Consider the following 6853-nt stretch of genomic DNA (forward strand, 5'->3'; position numbering starts at 1 on the left):
AGCTTGGAGAAGCTATAAGTAATATTTATATAAAAGCAAAAATAATATTTACATAAAGAGCAAAAAAGTAATATTTATATAAACTAGAAGCCCTCCCCAAAAGATCAGGGTTGAAGCAAGATTGCCCATTATCACTACTATTATTCAATATTGTACTAGAAATACTAGCAATGACAATCCTTGTCCACAAGAACAAGAAATGGAAGAAATTAGAATAGGGAATTAGGAAACAAAACGGTCTTTTCAGATGATACACTTGGCATACCAGAGAGTATACTTGGAGAATTCCAAAAAATCGACTAAAAATAATTGAAATAATGAACAACTTTAGCAAAATAGAAGGATACAAAATATACCCACACATGTCATCCGCATGTCTATATATTACCAACAAGTCCAGCATGAAGAAAGAGAAAGAGAAATTCCTTTTAAAATAACTATAGACAATATCAAATACCTGAGAGTCTTCCTGCCAAGAGAAACCCAGGAACTATGTGAACACAATGACAAAACTCTTTTCACACAAATAATTTCAGACCTAAATAATTGAAAAATGTTAACTGTTTATAAGTAGGCAAAGCCAATATAATAAAATGGCAATTAATGAATTTATACACTTATTCAGTGCTACACCAATCAGATATAAAGAGTTGAGAAAACATCAGTAGCTATACCAGTTTTGTTCCAGAATTTGGATCTTTGCAATTATCAGGCACAAGATTACGATGGTCATTTCCTTCTATGAATTGTGTGCCTAAAAATTTTAGTATAGTACTAGAAAAAGTAATAACAAAGTTCATCTGGAAAATACTGATCAAGAATATCAAGGGAATTAATGGAAAAAAATGTGAAGGAAAGTAGCCTAGCTGGACCAGACCTCAACCAGTATGTTACAAAACCACGATCATCAAAACAACCTGGTACTAGCTAGGAAATAGAATGGTGGATCAATGTAATATATTAGGCACACAGTGCATTGAAGGAAATGACCATCGTAATCTTGTGTTTGATAATTGCAAAGGTCCAAACTTTTGGAACAAGAATTCACCATTGGACAAAAGCTGTTGGGAAAACTAGGGAAAAAAAGATGTCAGAAACTAGATTTATACCAATACCTCACATCATATACTAAGATAAGCTATTTATGAGCTAAAATGAACTGCTATTTCCAGTCATTCCTTATGCCATATTGCTGTTACTATATACAGTCATCTTCTGGTTCTGCTCACTTTATTTTGCTTCCGGTCAAGTAAGAATTTTCAGGTTTTTCTGAAAGTATCCTGCTCAACATTTCTTATAGCACCGTAGCATCCTGCTACAATTTATGTGCCATGACTTGTTCAGTCAGTCCTAAATTGATGGCAATCTTCTCAATTTCTAATTTTTGCCACCACAAAAAGAGCTACAATAATTATCGATTGTACAAATAGGTACAGTCCAACAAGACATACAAAAGATTCTTTTTCAAAAATTTAGTTTCTTTGTGATACAAGATCTAACTATAGTATTTCTAGTAAAAGGATGCACATACTTTTATATCTCTTATAACATAATTCCAAATTGCTTTCTACAATGGTGATCTAAGACAATTCTGAAAAACCGATGATGAAAATTGATATCCAGCTGCAAAGAAGAATCAGATTGAAGATGGAAGCATATAGAATTTTTAAAAACTTTTATATATAGAAATATATATACATATATATGTATATATGTATGTATATTAGGTTTTTTTGCAAGGCAAATGGGGTTAAGTGGCTTGCCCAAGGCCACACAGCTAGGTACTGATTAAGCATCTGAGACCAGATTTGAACCCAGGTACTCCTGACTCCAGGGCCGGTGCTTTATCCACTATGCCACCTAGCCACCCCTTATAGAAATATATTTTCATGAAATCACCTGTATTACTATCAGATTATTTTCCTTCTCAGTGATGGGAAGAAGAGTGGGAGAGAATTTGGAATTAAAAAATCATAAAAAAAACCCAAGACTACAAATTGTTTTTAAGTGTCATTGGAAAAAATAAAATATTAAAATTAAAAAAAAAATCTCCTACCAATCCAGAGATACATTTGATTCCCAAGGAGAATAGGCTCAAAGTTAAAATATAGTATGAAGCGCCCACATAGGGAAAATGCAAGCAAGAGTACCTAATTGACTATTGGCCCTATTTGGGAAGGTGTCTTCACAAGTTTCCTCTTGGGTTCAATTTTGTGCTGGATTATAAAACTCGGTGTCTTTATAGAATACATAGACAATACATTTTTTTTTAATGAGGGCTAACAATCCCTGAAGCTGCATGGACTTCCTAGGACTATCTTTCTACATTCTTCAGTTGCTTCTGACATAAGTCATTTATACTCTAGTTGCCTTTACTACTGACTCCAGCCATAGGGGAGACCTTTGTGATGGCTCTGACCAATCCTCTATTCTCAGTGATTGCCTCAGAATTCCCCTCTCAGGCTATGATTAATTCACCTAAAATCAGGGTAAAAAAACACACATACAAAAGAAACAGAAGCAATGAATATTTGTTCATGTTCTGTTTAATATACCCAGAAGGGCTAACTCAGCCTTATTGTGGGGACTGAGTACCCTTATTGACCAAGTGCCCTATTTTTTAAAGATGTTATTTATTTATTTTGAGTTTTACAATTTTTCCCCTAATCTTACTCCCCCCCACACAGAAGGCAATTTGCCAATCTTTACATTGTTTCCATGGTATGTATTGATCCAGATTGAATATGATGAGAGAGAAATCATATCCTTAAGGAAGAAACATAAAGTATAAGAGATGGCAAGATTAGACAATAAGATATCAGGTTTTTTCCTAAATTAAAGGTACAGTCCTTGGTCTTTGTTCAAACTCCACAGTTCCTTCTCTGGATACAGATGGTATTCTCCATCGCAGAGACAGCCCCAAATTTTGCCTGATTGTTGCACTGATGGAATGAGCAAGTCCATCAAGGTTGAACATCACCCCCATATTGCTGTTGGGATGTACAGTGTTTTTCTGGTTCTGCTCATCTCACTCAGCATCAGTTCATGCTAATCCCTCCAGGCTTCCCTGAATTCCCATCCCTCCTGGTTTCTAATAGAACAGTAGTGTTCCATGACATACATAAACCACAGTTTGCTAAGCCATTCCCCAATTGAAGGACATTTACTTAATTTTTAATTCTTTGTCACCACAAACAGGGCTGCTATGAATATTTTTGTACAAGTGATGAAACCCCCTATTATACACAAAATGGTTCTCAAATAGCTTATGTATTAATGGGAGAGATGATGCTTGTCCTTCAGTCTTGAAGAACAGCATGAAACCATATGATGGCATGACAAATACATAGATTGGATTGGAGTGGGGGGGCAGCTGTGCTAAGTCACCAGTCTCATTTTCTTCTCCAGAACCATCTGGGTCTAGTAGTCAGAAATGAATATAAAATATTCAAGTATATACAAGAGAGATTCAGGGTAGAAGGAAAGTAATCTTAGAAAAAAATGGATCAAATGATCATGGAAATTGGAAATCTATAGAAAAGAGTATTAAAATTGAGTCTTGAAAGAAGTCAAAAATGTTCAGAGGGCAAGGTGAAGAGAAGGGATTCCAGGGATGTGGATAGGATAGGATAAAAAAACCAAAACAAGAGTTTCATGCATCAGGAGCAACAAAGCAGGTGCCTCCTCTTTCCCATTGCCTGGATGCTTTTCAGTTCCCTTTTATGTGTTGTCTTCCCCCAAAAGAGTGTAAGCTCCCTTGGAGCCAAGACTACTTTGATTTTTTGCTTGGATTTGTATTCCCAGTCCCTATATCTGGCAATTAGTAATTGCATAATAACAATAATAATAATAATAATAATTGTTAAAGAATCATTTTTAAAGAAGACCATGACATCATAGAGATGGTGCCATGACAAGCACATAAAGTGGATTTGAGTGAGGGGCTACTGTGTTGTCATACTAGTCTCACTTTCTCCTCCAGAGTTATCTGGGTCCAGTGGCCAGTTATGCATCAGGATGACTGAAGATGGCCCTGGATGTTGGACAATCAGGGTAAAGTAACTTGCCCAAGATCAAACAGCTAGTAGTGTCAGAGGCTGGATTCAAGCTCCTGTCCCCCTGATTCCAAGACCAGAGCTCTATCCACTGCAAATTGCTTAATAAATACTCTTTGACCATAGACAATTCATTGAAGCCTCCCTGGGCATCAGTTTCCTCATATGCAAAATGAGGCAATCAGACTAGTAGCTTCTGAGTTTTTTCCAATTCTACAATCTATTATTTAAAGGCAAGACTAGTGAATTTAGATTAGTGAGTCATTAATAAGGGAAAATCTTCTGATTGCGATATTATAAGCTGAGCAGAAGAGTGATCATTCCCTGGAGTAGTGAAAATGAGGTGATGTAAAGGCCAAATTGGTCAAATATAGGGGTGATGGTAGGGTGATGATATCCAAAAAGTGAAAACCACAGGAGACTTGGAACCAAACTGAATCCCAACCTTAGGATGTTTGCTGATATTTAAAACAAAATTCAACGAATTCCTTGGAGTTGATACTTTATCAAAATTCAAATTGTTCCCTCAAAACTTAGTTCTTTCTTTGTCACTGAGCTATTTGTCCAGAGGGTTTTGTGGTGCTAATTTCAAACTTTTCAAGTTTTGTGCAATATGGCAATGATCTAGTTAGGGAGCTCTTGAGCAAATAATAGATATGGCTTAAGATTATAAGGTCAATAATAGATTAAAAACAACAGAACTATCTGGAGTATACATGTGAACAAACTCAGATTCTGCAAAATCAGACATACACAAAAAAAGACAAAGACTCAGATCAAGATTCAAGGGATTATGACCAAGCTAGGCAAAGGGGAGTTGAATTTCAGGGAGAATAATTGCAATTAAAGCACTCCATATGATGTGTTTGCTTACTTTCTAAGTCCTTTGAATTAATCTTAGCTATAGCTGTTTTGCAGCTGTATGACATGAGCAAGTCATTAAATTGCTGTCTGTCTTAGCTTTCTCACTTGAAAAATGGAGATAATAATAGTATCAGCCTCTCAGAATTGTTGAACAGATCAAATGATTTAAATTATGTAAACCTTAAAGCACTCTAGAAATGTTAGTTATTATTCCTATTAGGATTTATTAAAAAAAAAGAAATACACAGGAGAGGTTTTGATCCATATTGTTGGAATGAGTAATCAAACATAGAAAATCACAAATCTGTTAAACTATCAAAGAATAATCAACAATGAAATGAGATAGAATAAAAATAACAATTATAACATTAAATTTTTCAAATTGAATAAAATAAAATATAATAAAGATTTACATAAGATCATAAAATTGAGTTTATTTTTAAATCAACTTGAGAAGTTGGGGAAAGTTGACTAGACTAAATCGTTTATGTACAAATGGCCTGGGGGTTTTAGTCAACTACAAATTCATTTTAAATCAACAATTATGATATATGTTTGTGGTGGCAAAGAATCAGAATCTAAGGGAATGTTCATTAATTGGGAAATGGTTGAATAAGTTGTAATATATGATTGAGATAGAATACTATTGTGCTATAAGAAATGAAAAAGGGGGTGAATTCCAAAAAGCTTGGGAAGACTTATATGACCTGATGCAAAGTGAAGTGAGGAGAACCAGGGAAATAATCTACATGGCAACAGCAATGTTGACAAGATAATCAACTATGAAAGACATAATAACTCTATTCAATATAATGATCCACCTTAGCTCCTGAGGCACTTATATGAATTGCTATCTACCTCCAGAAAGAGAATCAATGGACTCAAAATGTAGACTAGAAGTATGAATCTTTTCCCTTTATTTTTCCTTGTTTTTTTTAGAACATGGTTAATAAAGAAATTTTTTTCATTACTTTTCATATATTTAATGGGTATCATATTCCTTGCCTTCTGGAAGAAGATGAGAATTTGGAATTGAAAATAAAAATTAAAAAATATTTATTGCATTGCATCCAGGACCATCTCCAGTCATCCTGATTGATATCTGGCCACTGGACCCAGAAGGTTCTGGAGGAGAAAGTGTGGCTGGTGGCTTAGCATATTCCCCTCACTCAAATCCAATTCATGAGCTTGTCATGACCTCACCACCCTGATGTCATGGTCTTCCTTAAAAAAGAAGGAAAAACATCATCAGTGAATTAGTATACCGGTTTTCCCACATTTCTCCAATATTTATCGTTTTTCTTTTCTTTCATATTAACTCATCTCATAGGCCTGAGGTGGTACCTAAGAGTTATTTTAATTTGCATTTCTCTAATCAATAATGGCTTAGAGCACTTTTCATAAGACTATATCTAACTTTGATTTGTTTGAAAACTGTTCATATCCTTTGACAACTAGGGAAGAACTTTAATTTGATAAATTAGATTCAGTTCTCTATATATTTGAGAAATGAAAACTTCATCAGAAAAACTTGCGATAAAATTTTCCCTCAGTTTTCAGCTTTCTTGCTGATGTTTGTTGGACTGTTTTGTTTTTGCAAAACATTTTCATTTAAAAAAATCAAAATTATTCAATTTACATTTCATAATGCTCTTTATATTTCACTTGGTAATAAATTCTTCTCTTACTCATAGGTCTGACAGGCAAGCTATTCCATGCTCCTGTAATTTGATTATGGCATCAGCTTTATGTATAAATTATGTACCCTATTTTGACCTTATATTGATATGTGGTTTAAGATATTCTATACGTATTTTCTGCCATACTTTTTTTCAAATTTTCCCAATAGTTTGTCCAATGAGTTTTTGTTCCCAATTGGATCTTTTGTTTTATTTTTTTTTGTTGGGTTTTTTTTAGGATTTTTTTGCAAGGCA

This window comes from Macrotis lagotis, chromosome 4, assembly GCF_037893015.1.
Source record: "Macrotis lagotis isolate mMagLag1 chromosome 4, bilby.v1.9.chrom.fasta, whole genome shotgun sequence".
NCBI classification, from domain to species: Eukaryota; Metazoa; Chordata; class Mammalia; order Peramelemorphia; family Peramelidae; genus Macrotis; species Macrotis lagotis.